The sequence below is a fragment of the Somniosus microcephalus genome, chromosome 6 (genome assembly GCF_052327205.1).
Source record: "Somniosus microcephalus isolate GS21.2 chromosome 6, FLI_Smic_1.0, whole genome shotgun sequence".
NCBI lineage: Eukaryota > Metazoa > Chordata > Chondrichthyes > Squaliformes > Somniosidae > Somniosus > Somniosus microcephalus.
In genome coordinates, this window is record NC_140992.1 from 192,385,241 (window position 1) to 192,407,116 (window position 21,876).

Sequence of the window (21,876 nt, forward strand, 5' to 3'; positions counted from 1 at the left end):
TATGTATACTGAGTGTCTTTGAGTTTGTCTTTGTATATATGTGTTTACACTGTGTGTCTTTGAGTCTATTTCTATGTGTACTGATGTCTGAGTTTGTGGGTGTGTTTGTAGAGTATGTCTTTTGAGTGAGTGTGTTTGTATTATGTCTTTGGATTTGTGTACATGACAATGTGGCTGTACTGTATGTGAGTCTATTTGTGTGTGCGTATATTTGTACTGTATATTTTTGAGTTTATGTGTGTTTGTATTGTATGTCTGTGAGCCTATGTTTTGTAATGTTTGGCTTTGTGTTTGTGTATATACCTGCTGTCTTTGATTGTGTGTGTACTCTAAGTATGTACATACTGTATTCTTTGGGTTTGTTTGTGTGTTAGTGTGCTGGTGCGTGCCTGTGGTCACCTCAGCCACGCCATTTTCACATCACTCTGCTGCAACCAGATGTTAGGTGTACCTAAAAATGAGGTGCCAACCTGGGGAAGCTGCAACACAGGACTACATGCATGCTAAAATGCAGAAGCAGCATGTTATAGACAGGGCTAAGCGATCCCACAATCAACGGATCAGATCAAAGCTCTGCAGTCCTGCCACATCCAGTCGTGAATGGTGGGGGACCATTAAACAAGTAACGGGAGGAGGAGGCTCCATGAATATCCCCATCCTCAATGATGATGGAGCCCAGCACGTGAGTGCAAAAGACAAAGCTGAAACGTTTGCAACCATCTTCAGCCAGAAGAGCTGAGTGGATGATCCATATCGACCTCCTCCTGAGGTCCCCACCATCGCAGAAGCCAGTCTTCAGCCAATTCGATTCACACCATGTGATATCAAGAAACGGCTGAGTGCACTGGACACAGCAAATGCTATGGGCCCCGACAACATCCCAGCTATCGTGCTGAAGACTTGTGCTCCAGAACTAGTCGCGCCTCTAGCCAAGCTGTTCCAGTACAGCTACAACATTGGCATCTATCCAACTATGTCCTGTCCACAAAAAGCAAGACAAATCCAACCCGGCCAATTACCGCCCAATCAGTCTACTCTCCATCATCAGCAAAGTAATGGAAGGTGTCATCAACAGTGCTATCAAGCGGCACTTACTCACCAAAAACCTGCTTATTGATGCCCAGTTTGGGTTCCACCAAGACCGCTCAGCTCCCATCCTCATTAAAGCCTTGGTCCAAACATGGACAAAGGAGCTGAATTCCAGAGGTGAGGTAAGAGTGACTGCCCTTGACATCAAGGCAGCATTTGACCGAGTATGGCATCAAGGAGCCCTAGTAAAACTGAAGTCAATGGGTATCAGGGGGAAAATGCTCCACTGGCTGGAGTCATACCTAGCGCAAAGGAAGATGGTTGTGGTGGTTGAAGGTCAATCATCACAGCCCCAGGACATTGCTGCAGGAGTTCCTCAGGGCAGTGTCCTAGGCCCAACCATCTTCAGCTGCTTCATCAATGACCTTCCCTCAAACATAAGGTCAGAAATGGGGATGTTCGCTGATGACTGCACAGTGTTCAGCGTCATTCACAACTCCTCAGATAATGAAGCAGTCCATGCCCGCATGCAACAAGACCTGGACGACGTTCAAGCTTGGGCTGATAAGTGGCAGGTAACATTTGCGCCACAGAAGTGCCAGGCAATGACTATCTCCAACAAGCAAGAATTTAACCACCACCCCTTGACATTCAACGGCATTACCATCGCCGAATCTCCACCACCAACATCCTGGAGGTCACCATTGACTAGAAATGTAACTGGACCAGCCACATAAATACTGTGGCAACAAGAGCAGGTCAGAGGCTAGGTATTCTGCGGTGAGTGTCTCACCTCCTGACTCCCCAAAGCCTTTCCACTATCTACAAGGCACAAGTAATGAGTGTGATGGAATACTCTCCACTTGCCTGGATGAGTGCAGCTCCAACAACACTCAAGAAGCTCGACACCATCCAGGACAAAGCAGCCCGCTTGATTGACACCCCATCCACCACTTTGAACATTCACTCCCTCCACCACCGGCATACAGTGGCTGCAGTGTGTACCATCTACAAAATGCACTGCAGTAACTTCCCAAGGCTTCTTCGGCAGCACCTCCCAAACTCACGACCTCTTCCACCTAGAAGGACAAGGGCAGCAGGCGCATGGGAACACCACCACCCCCAAGTTCCCCTCCAAGTCACACACCATCCTGACTTGGAAATAGATCGCTGATCCTTCATTGTCGCTGGGTCAAAATCCTGGCACTCTCTCCCTAACAGCACTGTGGGAGTACCTTCACCACAGGGACTGCAGCAGTTCAAGAAGGCGGCTCACCACCACCTTCGCAAGGGCAATCAGCGACGCCCACATCCCATAAACGAATTTAAACAAAACCCAGCTAAGATCCGCTGGTAGTGGCGACTTGGATTGACAGATCTCCAAACAGATCCTCGGATGTGAGATCGGGGGAATTGGTGTACGACTTGGAAGGAAGTCCTCTGGAATTAATCCAGTCAGAGAAAAAACATCTGAAAAGTGACAGTGACTCAGAGAAAACGAAAAGAGGAATAGAAACGAAAGCAGAGCAGAGCGCTTGCGAAGCTGAAACAGAAGCTTTCAGGAAGTTCAGTGACTGACACCACGGAAGCGGAGTGAATCGGATAAGTCTGCCTTTCTGCAACACATTGTAGCCCAGACAGGAGCCGAAGCAGCCTTCCAACAGGTAACTGCCAGCTTTATCTGGATCCTGGCCCCCGGGTAGCATTCCCTTATTGTACAAAGACCATCCCAGGCTGTGCTCGTCCCTCGACCCTTTCTTGTGTCCAGTCTGAAAACAAATCAGTTCCAAACTCAGGCTGGTGGGCGATTGGCGTGGGGTGGGGAGGGGGCGGGGGTGCATGGAGTGACTAAGGAAGGGGGCTGGGACTCCTAACAGTCTCTTAATTCAGTTCAGTGACTCGGGATCCAAGTTCCTTCGAGGATGACCCTGGGGTTTCCAGGAATTGAAGATCAACTTCCTGGACAATACTGGGAGCAACCCAGGAGAGCAAAAAATCATAAGAGCATTCAAAATAATGTGGAGGAATGAGCAATAAATGCTGGGAGGAAAGAAAAGGTAAAAGTTTCACAGCTACAAAGTGCAGCTGCTCCTCCAGTCCTTCCCTGAAGCTCTGAATGTCAATGTTGCCAATATCTTAGTCTGGAACATGTGTTCAGCATCTGCTGTTTAGGGTCTAAAGTGGCCTGGTTAATGGAGTCTTAAACACTTCAGTTGCTTGCGGCGGGGGGAGTGGGGGGATCCTGAGAGCTGGAGGTGACAGGAGCCACAGCGCCACGGATATTTCGTCATTCTGAAGCTTTGATTGCCCTCTTTGAAAAGTAATTGGGCTCTTGTTAAAATTCATTTCACCCCAGCTTTTCAGCGTTAAAGGGCCTGTGCCTTTTTATGATGGGATACAATGCCACTTGCGCTGGTAGCCCTCTCATACATTGCCCAGGTGGCCATCCTTCAGCCGTGAGCTTGGACAATGGGTGTAGGTCAGCTACTGCTATAGGCAGGCATCACCCCCATGTGAGTAGTTTAAAACAGGAGTCACAGAACCATGATCAGCAATAGAAACCCAGATTGATTTTTATTCCTTCTTAGCTAAGGGTGCGGAAGCCTACTGGAGGACCCTGACCTCAGCTCCTTTAGATCACACTCAGGATCAAACCTGGGAATTCTGCTCCCCACAGCTCAGTAACACCCTGCGAAATGGTCATGACCCATTTCTAGTAATTTATCACAACCACTGAAGGCTAGAGAGACCCTCAAAAATCATTCTACTTAAAATACCAGAATTATGGTTTTCTCGGGGTGGGAGTGGGCTGTGCAGTGGGTTATGTGCTGCACAACATTAGGGTTCAAATCCAGCCCGGACTGATAGAATGAAAGTCCCTTCTGTCTGAACCGTAGAATTATAGCACAGAAGAAGGCCATCGGAACATAGGAACAGGAGTCGGCCATTCAGCCCCTTGAGCCTGCTCTGCCATTCAATGAGATCATGGCTGATCTGCAGATTTTTTTTTGGTGGGGGGACAGTACCTGAAGAGAGAGAACCGTTAACAATATCAACTAACACGGGAGCCAGAAAAGGAAGTTGGGTGGTCAGCAGTTTGGTGGTAATAGGGTTGAGGGAGCAGGAGGTGGGTCTCATAGACAAGATGAGCGTAAAGAGGTCATGAAGGGAGATCGGAGAGAAACTGGAGAAAGATGTGAGTTCAGGGCTAGGGCAGGGGGGAAACTGAGAGGAATTTTGGCCCAGTGGGCTAGGGGAAGGAAGGGAAGTGGCAGAGGCAGCTGAACGGATGGTCTCAATCTTAGAGACAAAAAAGTCCATGAGCTCCTCACATTTGTTGTCGGAGGTGAGGGTGGAGGAGGCAGGGGAGAGGGGTTTAAGAAGATGGTTAGCAGTAGAGAATAGGAGCCGGGGTTTATCTTTGCATTCCAGAATGATTCTGGAATAGTGAGCAATTTTGGCAGACGAGAGCAGGGCCCAATAGTGCTTTATGTGGTCCAGCCAGATCTGGCGGTGAATGGCTAAACCAGTTGTCCGCCATATCCATTCGAACCTGCATCCTTTGGACTTAAGGGAGCAAAGATAAGAACCGTACCAGGGGGAACGGCCAGGGTGGAAAGTGTAGCCAGGTGGGGAGGCTTCATTTAAGGGTAAGGTGTCATCACCCCTCAACCAAGTTTCCGTCAGGGCCATGATATCAATGCAATCATCCACGATAAGCTCATGGATGGCAAGGGCCTTGTTCACAAGTGAACAGACATTTTGTAGGGAGATGCGGAGAGGGTCAGTGATGGCTGCCCCACTGCCAGTGTCCACAGGGTCAGCGCTGGGGAGGATGAGTTGGATGGGGAAGAGATTGGCAAGATTTGCCCCCAGTGGGTGCGCTGGGCGGGAAGGTCGGTGAGAGAGTAGGATGGGACAGTTGGGGTTGCTGCTCATAAGGCAGCAGTAGGGACTAGGGCATCAAAGATAGTGGTGAGGGTGTGGTTGAGCAGATCGGTAGCTGCAGAAATGTCATGGTGAATGGAGGGCCAGAGGCTGGACAGTTGGGATTTCATAAGTGCAGTTGTAAGAGAGTTTTTTCCAGGGGCGGACACAGAAGAAAGTAGGGTTGGGGGGGGGTGGGTAGAAGTGGGATGTGGGTGGAGAACGATACAAGGAAGTGGTCAGAGATAGCCTTATCTGCAATTGACACGATGGGAGTAGCAAGGCCACAAGAGATGGCATGGTCGAGGGGGTGGCCGTGAATTTGGGTTGGGGAGTTTACATGGAGGGAGAGATTAAGGGAGGATAGGAGGTTAGTGAACTCAGAGGAGAGAGAGCATGATGAATTGAGTTGGAGGTTGAAATCATGGAAGATGAGAAGTCGTTCGGTGCAGAGGCTGAGGGAGGAGAACAGTGATGATATCTCAGTAATAACATTTTTAGGGTACTTGGGTGGGCGGTAGAGAACAGGAATTTTAAATGAGAGGTGAGACGGGTGGAATAAGGTGAGATGCTCAAAGGAGGAGAAACTGCCGAAGGAATAGGGGGATAGACCAAGGTGTGATTTGGTGTTGAGAGCCACACCGCCACCATGGCGGCCTGAGCGGGGCAAGTGGTGGAAAGTGTAGCCAGGTGTGGAGGCTTCATTTAAGGGTAAGGTGTCATCACCCCTCAACCAAGTTTCCGTCAGGGCCATGATATCAATGCAATCATCCATGATAAGCTCATGGATGGCAAGGGCCTTGTTCGCAAGTGAACAGACATTCTGTAGGGAGATGCGGAGAGGGTCAGTGATGGCTGCCCCACTGCCAGTGTCCACAGGGTCAGCGCTGGGGGGGATGAGTTGGATGGGGAAGAGATTGGCAAGATTTGCCCCCAGTGGGTGCGCTGGGCGGGAAGGTCGGCGAGAGCGTAGGATGGGACAGTTGGGGTTGCTGCTCATAAGGCGGCAGTGACGAATGCCTCGATGGGCCCTTCGTAGGATGCCAAGAGAGGCACAGAGGGAAACTGTGGGCTTATCTAAGAGGGAGCGCAGCCTGGGATGGCAGCAGGAGAGTAGGAAGGTCGAAGAGTAATGAAGGATTGGGGTAGGGATTTGGGAGGGTGGTGTATCCGAGAGAGGAGAGATGAAAGGAGGCATGATGACAGGAGAGTGCTTTCAGGGAGGGATAGAGAGAAAAGGAAAATAGGGGGAAAAAGTGGAATGGCTCCAGTCCAGAGCGGCAGCCAAAGTGCGCACGTGAATGGACACAGGAAAAGCTCAGGTCACATAGGCCTGTTTAAATGCAATAATTAATGGAATGCATATTTCCTGGTAGCAGGGAATAGGTTGGGGACAATAGTAGGAAGGCCAGGGTCAAAGTCAGAGGTCCCATGGAAGGACAAGCTGACGTGAGCAGGATGGGGCCGGTACGGAGCATCGACGAATCGCTGTCCAAAGCAGGTGAGTGAAGTCCAGAAGCTATTTGAAGGGTGGAGAGTTCGAGGATGGAGGTTGTTGCTGTAGGAATGAGAGTCGGTAGCGATGCAGAAAGATTATGACTAAATTGACGCAAGTTGGAGGTCACCGTAGATCAAAGCGGCGGAGAAAAAGTAAAACTAGAAACATAGAAAAATAGGAGCAGGAGTAGGCCATTCGGCCCTTCGAGCTTGCTCCGCCATTCAATATGATTATGGCTGATCCTCTATCTCAATACCATATTCCTGCTCTCTCCCCATACCCCTTGATGCATTTTGTGTCTAGAAATCTATCTATCTCCTTCTTAAATATATTCAATGACTTGGCATCCACAGCCTTCTGTGGTAGAGAATTCCACAAGTTCACCACCCTCTGAGTGAAGAAATTTCTCCTCATCGCAATCCTAAATGTCCTACCCAATATCCTGAGACTGTGACCCCTCGTTCTAGACCCCCCAGTCAGGGGAAACATCCTCCCTGCATCCAGTCTGTCTAGCCCTGTCAGAATTTTATATGTTTCAATGAGATCCCTTCTCATTCTTCTAAACTCTAGTGAATACAGGCCTAGTCGACCCAATCTCTCCTCATACGACTGTCCTACCATCCCAGGAATCAGTCTGGTGAACCTTCGCTGCACTCCCTCTATGGCAAGTATATCCTTTCTTAGGTAAGGAGACCAAAACTGCACACAGTTCTCCAGGTGTGGTCTCACCAAGGCCCTGTATAACTGTAGTAAGACATCCTTGCTCCTGTACTCAAATCCTCTTGCAATGAAGGCCAACATACCATTTGCCTTCCTAACTGCATGCTGCAGCTGCATGTTTGCTTTCAGTGACTGGTGTACAAGGACACCCTGGTCCCTTTGTATATCAACATTTCCCAATCTATGACCATTTAAATAATACTCTGCCTTTCTGTTTTTCCTACCAAAGTGGATAACTTCACATTTATCCACGTTATACTGCATCTGCCATGTATTTGCCCACTCACTCAACTTGTCTAAATTGCCTTGAAGCCTCTGCATCCTCCTCACAACTCACAATCCCACCTACTTTTGTGCCATCAGCAAACTTGGAAATATTACATTTGGTTCCCTCATCCAAATCATTGATATGTATTGTGAATAGCTGGGGCCCAAGCACTGATCCCTGCAGTACCCCACTATTCACCGCCTGCCACCCCGAAAAAGACCCATTTATTCCTACTCTCTGTTTCCTGTCTGTTAACCAATTTTCAATCCATGCCAATATATTACCCCAAATCCCATGTGCTTTAATTTTGCACACTAACCTCTTATGTGGGACTTTATCAAAGGCCTTCTGAAAATTCAAATACACCACATCCACTGGTTCTCCCTTATCTATTCTACCAGTTACATCCTCAAAAAACTCCAGTAGGTTTGGCAAACACGATTTCCCTTTCATAAAACCATGTTGACTTTGTCTAATCCTGTTGATATTTTCTAAGTGTCCTGTTATCACATCCTTTATAATAGACTCTAGCATTTTCCTGACTACTGATGTTAGGCTAACCAGTCTGTAGTTCCCTGTCTTCTCTCCCTCCTTTTTTAAATAATGGGGTTACATTTGCCACCCTCCAATCGACAGGGACTGTTCCATAATCTATAGAATTTTGGAAGATGACAACCAATGCATCCACTACTTCCATGGCTACCTCTTTCAGTACTTTGGGATACAGATTATCAGGCCCTGGGGATTTATCGGCTTTCAGTCCCATTAATTTCTCCAGCGCTATTTTTTTTCTAATACTAATTTCCTTTAATTCCTCCTTCTCACTAGACCCTTGGTTCCCTAGCATTTCAGGGAAGTTATTTGTGTCCTCTTCCGTGAAGACAGAACCAAAGTATTTGTTTAATTGCTCTGACAATTCCTTGTTCCCCATTATAGATTCTCCCGTTTCTGACTGTAAGGGACCTACATTTGTCTTCACTAATCTTTTTCTTTTTACATACTTGTAGAAGCTTGCAAGTTTACTCTCATACTCAATTTTTCCCCTCTTAATCAATCTCTTCGTTCTTTATTGCTCAACTCTAAACTGCTCCCAATCTTCAGGCTTGCTACTTTTTCTGGCAACTTTATATGTCTCCTCTTTGGATCTAATACTATCCTTAATTTCTTTTGTTAGCCAAGGTTGGGCTGCTTTTCCTTTTGTGTTTTTGCATCAGAAAGGAATGTATAACTGTTGCAATTCATGCATTTGTTCCTTAAATGTTAGCCATTGCCTATCCACCATCATGCCTTTTAATGAAGCTCCCCAATCTATCATAGCCAACTCACTCCTCATACCTTCATAGTTTCCTTTGTTTAGATTTAGGACCATAGTTTCGGATTGGACTTCTTCACTTTCCATCTTAATGAAGAATTCTATTATGTTATGGTCACTCTTCCCTAAAGGACCCCGCAGAACAAGGTTATTAATTAACCCCTTCTCATTGCACAATACTCAATCTAGGATAGCCTGTTCCCTAGTTGGCTCCTCAACATACTGGTCTAAAAAACCATCTCGTACACACTCCAGGAACTCATCCTCCACAGTATTAATTTGGTTTGGTCAGTCCGTATGTAGATTAAAGTCACCCATGATTACTGGAACCTCACTATTCAAAAAAGGTGGTAGAGAGAAAACGGGGAATTATAGACCGGTAAGCCTGACATCAGTAGTGGGGAAAATGCTAGAGTCCATTATAAAAGATGTAATAGCAGAGCACTTGGAAAACAGTGACAGGATCGGACAAAGTCAACATGGATTTACAAAAGGTAAATCGTGCTTGACTAATCTACTGGAATTTTTTGAGGATGTAACTGGTAAAATAGATAAGGGAGAACCAGTGGATGTGGTGTATTTGGACTTTCAGAAGGCTTTCGATAAGGTCCCGCATAAGAGACTAGCGTGTAAAGTTAAGGCACATGGGATTGGGGGCAAGGTACTGACTTGGGTAGAGAACTGGTTGGCAGACAGGAAGCAAAGAGATGGAATAAACGGGTCTTTTCCGAGTGGCAGGCAGTGACTAGTGGGGTACTGCAGGGATTGGTCCTTGGACCCCAGCTATTCACAATATATATTAATAATCTAGACGAGGGAACGAGATGTAATATCTCCAAGTTTGCAGACGACACAAAGCTGGGTGGGCGTGTGTGCTGTGAGGAGGATGCCGAGAAACTCCAGTATGATTTGGACAGGTTGGGTGATTGGGCAGATGCATGGCAGATGCAGTATAATGTGGATAAATGCGAGGTTTTCCACTTTGGTGGCAAAAACAGGAAGGCAGATTATTATCTGAACGGCAATAGATTGGGAGAAGGGGAAGTGCAACGAGACCTGGGTGTCCTTGTGCACCAGTCGCTGAAGGTAAGCATGCAGGTGCAGCAGGCGGTTAAGAAGGCAAATGGTATGTTGGCCTTCGTAGCGAGAAGGTTCGAGTACAGGAACAAGGATGTCTTGCTGCAGTTGTACAGGGCCTTGGTGAGACCACACCTTGCGTATTGTGTGCAGTTTTGGTCGCCTTATCTGAGGAAGGATGTTCTTGCCATGGAGGGAGTGCAGCGAAGATTCACCAGACTGATACCTGGGTTGGCAGGAATGACGTATGAAGAGAGATTGGGTCGATTGGGCTTGTGTTCGCTAGAGTTTAGAAGAATGAGATGGGATCTCATTGAAACTTATTATATTTTAACAGGACTAGACAGACTAGATGCAGGAAGGATGTTCCCGATGGCTGGGGAGTTCAGAACCAGGGGTCACAGTCTAAGGATAAGGGGTAAGCCATTTAGGACAGAGATGAGGAGGAATTTCTTCACCCGGAGAGTGGTGAATCTGTGGAATTCTCTACCACAGAAGGCAGTTGAGGCCAATTCATTAAATATATTCAAGAAGGAGTTAGATATATTTCTTAAGGCTAAAGGGATCAAAGGATATGGGGAGAAGGCAGGGACAGGGTACTGAATTTGGATGATCAGCCATGATCTCATTGAATGGAGGAGCAGGCTCGAGGGGCCGAATGGCCTACTCCTGCTCCTATCTTCTATGTTTCTATGTAGTACCCTTGTTATATGCATCTCTAATTTCCTGTTTGATGCCATCTCTAATTTCCTGTTTGATGCCATCCCCTATATTACCACTACTGTTTGCAGGCCAATTCTGACAACTCCCACCAATGTTTTCTGCCCCTTGGTGTTTCTTAGCTCCACCCAGACTCATTCTACATCTTGATTTTCTGAGCCAATATCCTTTCTCACTATTGCTCTGATTTCATCCTTTACGAACAATGCCACCTCCTTTTCATTTTTGCCTGTCTTTTCTAAATATCGAATATCCTTGGATATTCAGCTCCCAGCCTTGGTCACCCTGCAGCCATGTCTCCGTAATTGCAATTATATCATATCCGTTTACATCTATTTGCGCTGTTAATTCGTCTACCTTATTATGAATGCTTCGTGCATTCAGATACAGTGCCTTTAGATTTGTCTTTTTAACATTTTTAGACATCTTAACATTTTTTTGTACTATGGCACTATTTGTCTTACCATTTTTTCTTACCCAGACCTTATTTGTTAGTGCACTCCTTTGTTTGTACGCTCTGTCCCTTCCTGACACAATCTGGTTGTCCTTACCCCATTCACTTTCCTGCACTGCTTCCTTGTCCTTTCTCTTTAGCATTCTACATTTCTCTCCACCGGGACCCTCCCCCGCTTATTTAGCAAAGCTGAAAACTGGTAAAACGAGTCACCAAACAGCAAGTGGAGCTGTTACCTACAAGCCAGCAGAGCTGAAAAACCAGTAGAACCAGTTCAGCAGACACACAGCCAGAAGTTTAAAGGTACCTTTTCAGAGATAGAGACACAGCAGTTAAGTCTTACAGTGTAATCCAGTGCAGAAACGCAGTATAATCCAATGTAGTTCAAAGCAGAAATATAGTCTAGGTGGCTGGAGAAGTCCAGGAGATCGGAAACTAATTGACAAAAGAATTCCGCAGCTTAAGACTTGAAGTGACTGAAAAACAAAGCAGTGCCACAGCCGCTGAGTCAAACTGTGTAGTCAACAAATTCCTGTCCACGAGGAATCCAGTGATAGAGGTGAAGATTCAGCAGAGTTCCAGCAGTTGAAGGAGCTCACCTATTTATCAGTTTAACATCAGTTGTTGGTAAGTTACTAGAATCTATCATCAGGGACAGAATGACTGAGCAGTTGGACAAGTGTGAGATGATCAAAGAGAGTCATAGAAACATAGAAGATAGGAGTAGGAGTAGGCCATTCGGCCCTTCAAGCCTGCTCCACCATTCAATGAGATCATGGCTAATCATCCAAATTCAGTACCCTGTCCCTGCCTTCTCCCCATATCCCTTGATCCCTTTAGCGTTAAGAAATATATCCAACTCCTTCTTGAATATATTTAATGAACTGGCCTCCACCGCCCTCTGTGGCAGAGAATTCCACAGGTTCACCACTCTCTGGGTGAAGAAATTCCTCCTCATTTCAGTCCTAAATGGCTTACCCCTTATCCTTAGACTATGACCCCTGGTTCTGGACTCCCCGGCCATCAGAAACATCCTTCCTGCATCTAGTCTGTCCAGGCCTGACAGAATTTAATAGGTTTCGATGAGATCCCCTCTCAATCTTCTAAACTCCAGTGAGTATAAGCCCAATTGACACAATCTCTCCTCATACGTCATTCCTGCCATCCCAGGTATCAGCCTGGTGAATCGTCGCTGCACTCCTTCCATGGCAAGAACGTCCTTCCTCAGATAAGGCGACCAAAACTGCACACAATACTCAAGGTGCAGTCTCACCAAGGCCCTGTACAACTGCAGCAAGACATCCTTGTTCCTGTACTCGAACCCTCTTGCTACGAAGGCCAACATACCATTTGCCTTCTTAACCGCCTGCTGCACCTGCATGCTTACCTTCAGCGACTGGTGCACAAGAACACCCAGGTCTCTTTGCACTTCCCTTTCTCCCAATCTATTGCCATTCAAATAATAATCTGCCTTCCTCTTTTTGCCACCAAAGTGGATAACCTCACATTTATCCACATTATAGTGCATTTGCCATGTTTCTGCCCAATCACCCAACCTGTCCAAATTGTACTGGAGTTTCACGACATCCTCCTCACAGCATACCCTCCCACCCAGCTTTGTGTCGTCTGCAAATTTGGAGATATTACATCCAATTCCCTCGTTCAGATCATTAATGTATATTGTGAACAGCTGGGGTCCTAGGACCGATCCTTGCGGTACCCCACTAGTCACTGCCTGCCACTCGGAAAACGACCCGTTTATTCCAACTCTCTGCTTTCTATCCGCCAACCAGTTCTCTATCCAAGTTAATACCTTGCCCCCAATCCCATGTGCCTTAATTTTGCACGCTAATCTCTTATGCGGGACCTTATCGAAAGCCTTCTGAAAGTCCAAATACACCACATCCACTGGTTCTCCCTTATTTATTTTACCAGTTACATCCTCAAAAAATTCCAGTAGATTAGTCAAGCACGATTTACCTTTTGTAAATCCATGTTGACTTTGTCCGATCCTGTCGCTGCTTTCCAAGTGCTCTGCTATTGCATCTTTTATAATGGACTCTAGCATTTTCCCCACTACTGATGTCAGGCTTACCGGTCTATAATTACCCGCTTTTCCTCTACCACCTTTTTTGAATAGTGGGGTAACATTAGCTACCCTCCAATCCATGGGTACTGTTCCAGATTCTATCGAGTTCTGGAAGATGACCAGCAATGCATCTACTATTTCTAGGGCCACTTCCTTAAGTATCCTAGGATGTAGATTATCAGGCCCTGGGGATTTATCGGCCTTCAGTCCCATCAATTTTCCTAACACCATTTCCCTACAAATACTGACTTCTTTCAGTTCCACCCTTTCATCAGACCCTATGTTCCCCGGCATCTCTGGGAGGTTATTTGTGTCCTCCTTTGTGAAGACAGAACCAAAATATGTATTTAGTTGGTCTGCCATTTCTTTGTTCCCCATTATAAATCCCCCTGATTCTGACTGCAAGGGACCTACGCTTGACTTCACCAATCTTTTTCTCTTCACATATCTATAAAAGCTTTTACAGTCAGTTTTTATGTTCCCTGCAAGCTTACTCTCATATTCTATTTTCCCCTTCTTAATTAATCCCTTTGTCCTCCTTTGTTGAATCCTAAACTGCTCCCAGTCCTCAGGATTATTGCTTTTTCTGGCCAATTTATATGTCCTCTCCTTGGATGTTATGCTATCCCTAATTTCCCTTGTTAGCCACGGTTGAATCACCTTTTTTGTTTTATTTTTATGCCAAACTGGGATGAACAAATTCTGTAGTTCATCCATTCGGTCTTTGAATGTTTGCCATTGCCTATCCACCGTCAACCCTTTGAGTGACATTCTCCAATCAATCCTACCCAACTCGCTCCTCAGACCATCATAGTTTCCTTTGTTTAAATTTAGGACCCTAGTCTCTGAGTCAACTACTTCATTCTCCATCTTAATGAAGAATTCGATCATATTATGATCGCTCCGACCCAAGGGGCCTCGTACAACAAGATTGCTAATTAATCCTTTCTCGTTACATAATACCCAGTCTAAGATGGCCTGATCTCTGGTTGGTTCCTCGACATGTTGGTCCAGGAAACCATCCCGTAAACACTCCAGGAATTCCTCCTCCACAGTATTGTTACTAATTTGGTTAGCCCAATCTATATGTAGATTAAAGTCACCCATGATGACTGCTGTGCCCTTATTGCACGCTTCTTTAATTTCCCTTTTAATGCCATCCCCAACCTCCGCCTTACTGTTTGGAGGTCTATATACCATTCCCACTAACGTTTTCTGCCCCTTAGTATTTCTCAATTCTACCCATACAGATTCCACATCATCAGAGCTAATATCCTTCCTTACAATTGTGTTAATCCCTTCTTTAACCAGTAATGCTACCCCACCTCCCTTTCCTTTTTGCCTATCTTTCCTGAATATCGAATACCCCTGGATGTTGAGTTCCCAGCCTTGGCCATCCTTGAGTCATGTTTCTGTAATCCCAACCAAAACATATTCGTTTACCTCTATTTGCACAGCCAATTCATCCACCTTATTACGAATGCTCCTCGCATTAAGACACAAAGCCTTCAGGCTTGTTTTTTTAACGCTCTTAGACCTATTAGAATTATTATTTACTGTGGCCACGTTTGATTTAAACCGTTGATTTCTCTGACTGACACTTTTGTTTTTCTCCTTCCTATCTTTTGCTTTTATCCTTGTTTCCCTTTCCTCTGTGTCCCTGCTCAGGTTCCCAACCCCCTGCCATTTTAGTTTAAACCCTCCCCCAGAGCACTAGCAAACACTCCCCCTAGGACATCGGTTCCAGCCCTGCCCAGATGCAAACCGTCCGGTTTGAACTGGTCCCACCTCCCCCAGAACCGGTTCCAATGTCCCAGGAACTTGAATCCCTCCCCTTTGCACCATTCCTCTAGCCACGTATTCATCTGAAATATCCTTCTATTTCTACTCTGACTAGCACATGGCACTGGTAGCAATCCTGAGATTACTACCTTTGAGGTCCTATTTTTTAATTTACCTCCTAACTCCCTATATTCCGCTTTTAGGACCTCATCCCGCTTTTTACCTATATCGTTGGTGCCTATATGCACCACGACAACTGGCTGTTCAGCATGGATTTGTGAAGGGTAGCTCATGTCTGACTAATCTAGTTGAATTTTTTGAGGGGGTCACTAGCATGGCGGATAGGGGAGTGTTCATGAATGTTGTTTGCATGGACTTTCAAAAGATAAGGTTCCACACAAGAGAATATTGTCAAAAATGAGAATGCAGAGAATTGGAGGTAGCCTTGTGATGTGGGTAGGTAGTTGTTTGGGAGGTAGGAGACAGAGAGTAGGAATAAAGGAAACATTTTCTGATTCGCGTGACGTGACAAGTGGTATTCCCCAGGGGCTTCAGCATTTTACCATTTAGATTAATAAATTGGATGAAGGAATGCAGAGCTCTATATCCAAGTTTGTAGATGACACTAAGTTAGGAGGCATAGTAAGTTGTGTAGATAAGAGCAAGAAGTTACAAAGGGACATAGACAAAGCAAATGAGTGGGCATAACTATGGCAAATGGAGTTCAGTGTGGGGAAGTGTGAGGTAATCCACTTTGCATCTGAGAGATGAATCAGAATATTTTCTTAATGGGGAGAGACTAGGAGCTGTGGAAGAGCAAAAGGATTATGGTATCCATGTACACAAATCGCTAAAAGTTAGTGGACAGGTACAAAAAGCCACTTTAAAAGAGTAAATTATGAGGATAGGTTACATAAACTTAGATTGTATTCCCTTGAGTTTAGAAGGTTGATCTTATCGAGGTGTTTAAAATGATAAAGGAATTTGATAATACAGATACAGAGAAACTATTTCCTCTGGTGGGGCAATCTGGAACAAGGTGGCACAATCTTAAAATTAGAGCTAGGCCATTTAGGAGGGAAATCAGGAAGCACTTTTTCACACAAAATCTGGAACTTTCTCCCCCAAAAAGCTGTGAGTGCTGAGTCAATTGAAATTTTCAAAACTGAGATTGATAGGTTTTTATTAGGTAAGGGTATCATGAGATATGGAGAAAGGCAGGTACATGGTGTTGAGGTACCGATCTGCCATGATCTCCCATAGATTGGGAGAACAGGCTAAAGGGGCTGAATGGCCTACTCCTCTCTCTATGTTCCTTCCACTTCAGTACTGCGCCTAGTATCTCATTAAATTGAAATATGATTATTTGACTCTTGGCCACCATTTCAGATCCACTTTTCATGTGAATAGTAAAAAAAAAACACCTCAACCTGTTATTATTTGAGTGCGGCATCATCATCACTGCAGATGGATTCCCCAATGACTCAGCTGGTGGACAAATTGACTCACTGCAGCTAGTTTGATCCCCAGTTTGTTCTGAGTTAGAATGAATATAATTGATCCTGGCACCCCTGGGCTAGGGAGAAAGAGATCCACCAGAATTCCTGTCCACCTGATTGCTACCTAGTGACCCTCCCCCCCTTTAAAGTTTGCAGTATGTAGACACACCACAGAGACAAAGATCAGCTGGCCACGACCCTGCCGGTTACGCCAAGATTGCGACCACTGATGTGTTCCCCGGGTCGGTCGGTGGGAAGGCACTTCATTTTCAGGGGACCAGCAGGCGCCTTGCCATTATGGGTGCACCTTGTGTGCCCACCCACCCCATGCTTTTGACATCCACCTAGGCCCCTCTCCTGGCGACCCCACATTCTATCCTCTCTTTAGCCCCCAGTATAAGGGGGCCAATACTAATATAAATTTCCCCATCTTCAGGGGGCAAGGCATCATTCCTTGGCTGGATCCCCCAGTGGGGCCCACTTCTGGAGGCTGATACGTCTGGTCCGACTTGGCCCACCAGTCTCCAATCTTAAGCTGGATCCCTTATGAGGTGAGGAAGTGAGGACTCCCAGTGTGGGGACTCCCTTTCAGACATGGCTGGGTTTGTAAGGGGTGGATGGAGGATCTGCCCCTCACAAGGCCGAGCAGAATTTCCCATCTGAGGTCAGGAACCGGGGTATCCGGGTCCCGGCCTTTCTTTTCGAGCTGGAGGTATGGCACCGTCTAGGTGTCAGCTGTGGCTCAGTGGTAGCACTCTCACCTCGCAATCAGAAGAGTGTGGGTTCAAATCCCACCCCAGAAACTTGAGCACAAAATCTAGGCTATACTCTTCGTGCAATACTGAGGGAGTGCTGCAAAGTTGGAGGTGCTGTCTTTCAGATGAAATGTTAAACAGAGGTCTCGTCTGCAATCTCAGGTGAATGTAAAAGATCCCACGGCCTTATTCTGTGAAGAGCAGGGGAGTTCTCCCGGTGTCCTGGCTAACATTTATCCCTCAACCATCAACTAAAACAGATGATCTGGTCATTTATCTCACATTGCTTTTTGTGGGACCTTGCTATGTGTGAATTAGCTGCAGTGTTTCCCTACATTACACACATTGCTTTTTGTGGGAGCTTGCTGTGTGTGATTTAGCTGCAGTGTTTCCCTACATTACAACAGTGACTACACTTCAAAAGTACTTTATTGGTTTTAAAGCGCTATGGGACAGCCTGAGGCTGTGAAAGGTGCTATGGAAATGCAAGATGACCTCATAACCTCTGCCTCCATTTTTCTGGATAGCAGCTGTTGGTAATGATTCTGCTATTCCCATTTACACCTCCTCCAAACCCATCTTTTGTTCCTTTTCTTGTTCCACTACCATCTCCTTTTGCCTTGCACAATATCCCTTTTGTCATTTAATCTCTCCTGCCTTGCACCCTATCACAGACCTTCCCTTTTGTTCTTTCCTCCCCTCCCCCCTTTCCCAGCCTCTGTACTTGCTTAAAACCTGTTCCATCTCTAATCTTTTCCAGTTCTGATGAAAGGTCACTGACCTGAAAATGTTAACTCTCCACGGATGCTGCCTGACCTGCTGAGTATTTACAGCATTTTCTGTTTTTATTTCCAGCATCCGCAGTATTTTACTTTTAGATGAAGGTGTAATTTTACAGAACTGAGAGGGTACAATTATCAGGAAAGGCTGAACAGGCTGGGGCTCTTTTCTCTAGAAAGGAGATTGAGGGGATGACCTGATAGAGGTCTTTAAAATTATGAAAGGGTTTGATAGGGTAGACGTAGAGAAGATGTTTCTACTTGTGGGGGTATCCTAAACTAGAGGCTATAAATATAAGGTAGTCACTAATAAATCAAATAAGGAATTCAGAAAAAACTTCTTTACTCAGAGAGTGGTTAGAATGTAGAACTTATTACCACAAGGAGTGGTTGAGGCGAACAGCATAAATGCATTTAAGGGGAAGCTAGATAAGTACATGAGGGAGAAAGGAATATATAAGGATATACGTTGCTAGGGTGAGTTGAAGTAAGGTGGGAGGAGGCTCGTGTGGAGCATAATCATCCCTTTTGTCATTTAATCTCTCCTGCCTTGCATCCTCTCACAGACCTTCCCTTTTGTTCTTTCCTCCCCTCCCCCCTTTCCATAGACTTGTTGTGCCGAATGGTCTGTTTCTGTGCTGTAAATTCTATGTAATTTCATGTAACGTTGCCTTTTTAACTGCATTGTTAACAAGAGGCAAAGAAATGATGAGAGGAAATAACAACAGAAAATGCTGGAAAAACTCAGCAAGTCAGGCAACATCCGTGGAGAGAAATTTGAGTTGACGTTTCGGGTTTGACCCTTCTTCAAAACTGGAGAGAAAAGGAACTAGATCGAAGGCAGGGCTGCGATCGGACAAAAGAATAAAAGAACCAAAAGAAGTAAAAGAGATTAGAAGCTAGACGAGATGGTAATAGGCTGTGATTAGGTGTAAAGTGTACTGGCAGGGCAAAAGATAGCTGCCAGGTGTGAGAGAGAAACAAAAGGAAAGGGGGGGGGAAAGGAAAGGAGTGGAAAAATATAAGTGAAAATGAAATAGGGGCCGAGGTTATGATCTGAAATTGTTGAACTCGATATTGAGACCGGAAGGCTGCAGACTGCCTAATCGGAAGATGAGGTGCTGTTCCTCGAGTTTACGTTGAGCTTCCGTGGAACAGTACAAGAGGCCAAGGACGGTGAGGTCCGAGTGGGAATGGAGCGGTGAATTGAAATGACAGGCGACCGGAAGCTCGGGGTCACCCTTACGGACTGAACGGAGGTGTTCCGCAAAGCGGTCACCCAATCTGCGTTTGGTCTCCCCAATGTAGAGGAGACCGCATCGTGAGCAGCGAATACAGTATACTAGATTGCGAGAAGTACAAGTAAATCGCTGTTTCACCTGGAAGGGGTGTTTGGGGCCCTGGACAGTGGGGAGGGGGGAGGTATAGGGGCAGGTGTTACATCTCCTCCGCTTGCACGGGAAGGTGCCAGGCGAAGGGGAAGGGCTGTTTGGGGTGATAGAGGAGTGGACTAGGGTGTCTCGGAGAGAGCGGTCCCTGCGGAATGCTGAAAGGGGAGGGGAGGGGAAGATACGTTTGGTGGTGGGATCACTTTGGAGGTAGCGGAAATGCCGGAGGATGATCCGTTGAATGTGGAGGCTGGTGGGGTGAAAGGTGAGGACAAGGGGAACCCTATCGTGGTTCCGGGAGGGAGGGGCAGGGGTGAGGGCAGAGGTGCGGGAGATAGAACTGACACGGTCGAGGGCAGTGTCAACCACGGTAGAGGGGAATCCTCGGTTGCGGAAAAAGGAAGACATGTCGGAAGCACTGGTGTGGAAGGTGGCGTCGTCGGAGCAGATACGGCGGAGGCGGAGAAACTGGGAGAATGGAATAGAGTCCTTACAGGAAGCGGGGTGGGAGGAAGTGTAGTCCAGGTAGCTGTGGGAGTCAGTGGGCTTGTAGTAAATATTGGTCGATAACCTATCCCCAGAGATGGAGACGGAGAAGTCGAGGAAGGGAAGGGAAGAGTCAGAGATGGACCATGTGAAGGTGAGGGAAGGGTGGAAATTGGAGGCAAAGTGAATGAAATTGTCAAGTTCGGGGCGAGAGCAGGAAACTGCACCGATACAGTCATCAATCAAGGATCGCAAGCTTCATCAACTCTTGGACACCAACGCCCCTCCGGAACCTTCTTCCCCTTCACTTTCCTCTGACCCCCCTTCTCCCAATCTCACCCCCTGCCGTGTGTTCACTATCCCCTCTGACCTTCCACTCTCTGACCCTGAACGATCAGTCCTCAGCAAAGGCCTAAGCTTCATCCCCTTACGCCCCCACCTCAATGAATTTCGAGCTCGGCACGATGCTGAGCTCTTTTTCCGCCGCCTTCGTCTCCGTGCCCACTTCTTTGGCCAGGAGTCCTCCCCCCGCACAACTGACCCTTTCTCCCGCTTGCAGAATTCCCATTCTACCTGGACCCCTCCCCCTGGCCTCTTACCCTCTCTAGATCTTTTCATCGCTAACTGCCGCCGTGACATCGGCCGTCTCCATTTCTCTGCTCCCCTCACTCACTCCAACCTACCTCCCTCTGAACTTGCAGCACTCCATTCTCTTAGATCCAACCCTGACATTGTCATTAAACCCGCTGACAAGGGCGGTGCTGTTGTTGTTTGGCGTACTGACCTCTACCTAGCGGAAGCTGAACGCCAACTCTCCGACACCTGCTCCTACCTCCACCTGGACCATGACCCCACTACCGAACATCAAACCACCGTTTCCAAGACTGTCACTGACCTCATCTCCTCTGGAGATCTTCCCCCCGCTGCCACCAACCTCATAGTTCCCCAACCCCGCACAGCCCGCTTCTACCTCCTTCTCAAGATCCACAAACAGGACTGCCCTGGTAGACCCATCGTTTCAGCCTGTTCTTGCCCTACGGAACTTATCTCTTCCTATCTTGACTCTATCTTTTCTCCCCTTGTCCAGTCTCTTCCCACCTACATCCGCGACTCTTCGGACGCCCTCCGCCACTTTAACAGTTTCCAGTTTCCTGGCCCCAACCGCTTCCTTTTCACCATGGACGTGCAATCCCTCTACACCTCCATCCCCCACCCGGATGGCCTGAGGGCACTCCGCTTCTTCCTCGAACAGAGGCCCGACCAGTCCCCATCCACCACGACCCTCCTCCGCCTGGCTGAACTTGTTCTCACATTGAACAACTTCTCCTTTAACTCCACTCATTTCCTCCAAATCAAAGGTGTTGCCATGGGTACCCGCATGGGTCCTAGCTATGCCTGCCTTTTCGTGGGCTATGTGGAACAATCTTTGTTCCAGTCCTACTCGGGTCCCCTCCCTCACCTCTTTTTCCGATACATTGATGACTGTATCGGTGCAGTTTCCTGCTCTCGCCCCGAACTTGACAATTTCATTCACTTTGCCTCCAATTTCCACCCTTCCCTCACCTTCACATGGTCCATCTCTGACTCTTCCCTTCCCTTCCTCGACTTCTCCGTCTCCATCTCTGGGGATAGGTTATCGACCAATATTTACTACAAGCCCACTGACTCCCACAGCTACCTGGACTACACTTCCTCCCACCCCGCTTCCTGTAAGGACTCTATTCCATTCTCCCAGTTTCTCCGCCTCCGCCGTATCTGCTCCGACGATGCCACCTTCCACACCAGTGCTTCCGACATGTCTTCCTTTTTCCGCAACCGAGGATTCCCCTCTACCGTGGTTGACACTGCCCTCGACCGTGTCAGTTCTATCTCCCGCACCTCTGCCCTCACCCCTGCCCCTCCCTCCCGGAACCACAATAGGGTTCCCCTTGTCCTCACCTTTCACCCCACCAGCCTCCACATTCAACGGATCATCCTCCGGCATTTCCGCTACCTCCAAAGTGATCCCACCACCAAACGTATCTTCCCCTCCCCTCCCCTTTCAGCATTCCGCAGGGACCGCTCTCTCCGAGACACCCTAGTCCACTCCTCTA

General features: G+C 47.0%; 1 protein-coding gene across 1 annotated transcript in view; it reads left to right on the forward strand.

Moving 5' to 3' along the window:
* The first annotated feature begins 2,373 nt into the window (after positions 1-2,373).
* The window catches only part of LOC147116292 (mixed lineage kinase domain-like protein), a 69,328-nt gene continuing 49,825 nt past the window's right edge, over positions 2,374-21,876 (forward strand). The window contains exon 1 of the mRNA XM_085991123.1: positions 2,374-2,693. The gene's annotated coding sequence lies outside the window, so the exon portion shown is untranslated. The remainder of the gene's footprint in view (positions 2,694-21,876) is intronic.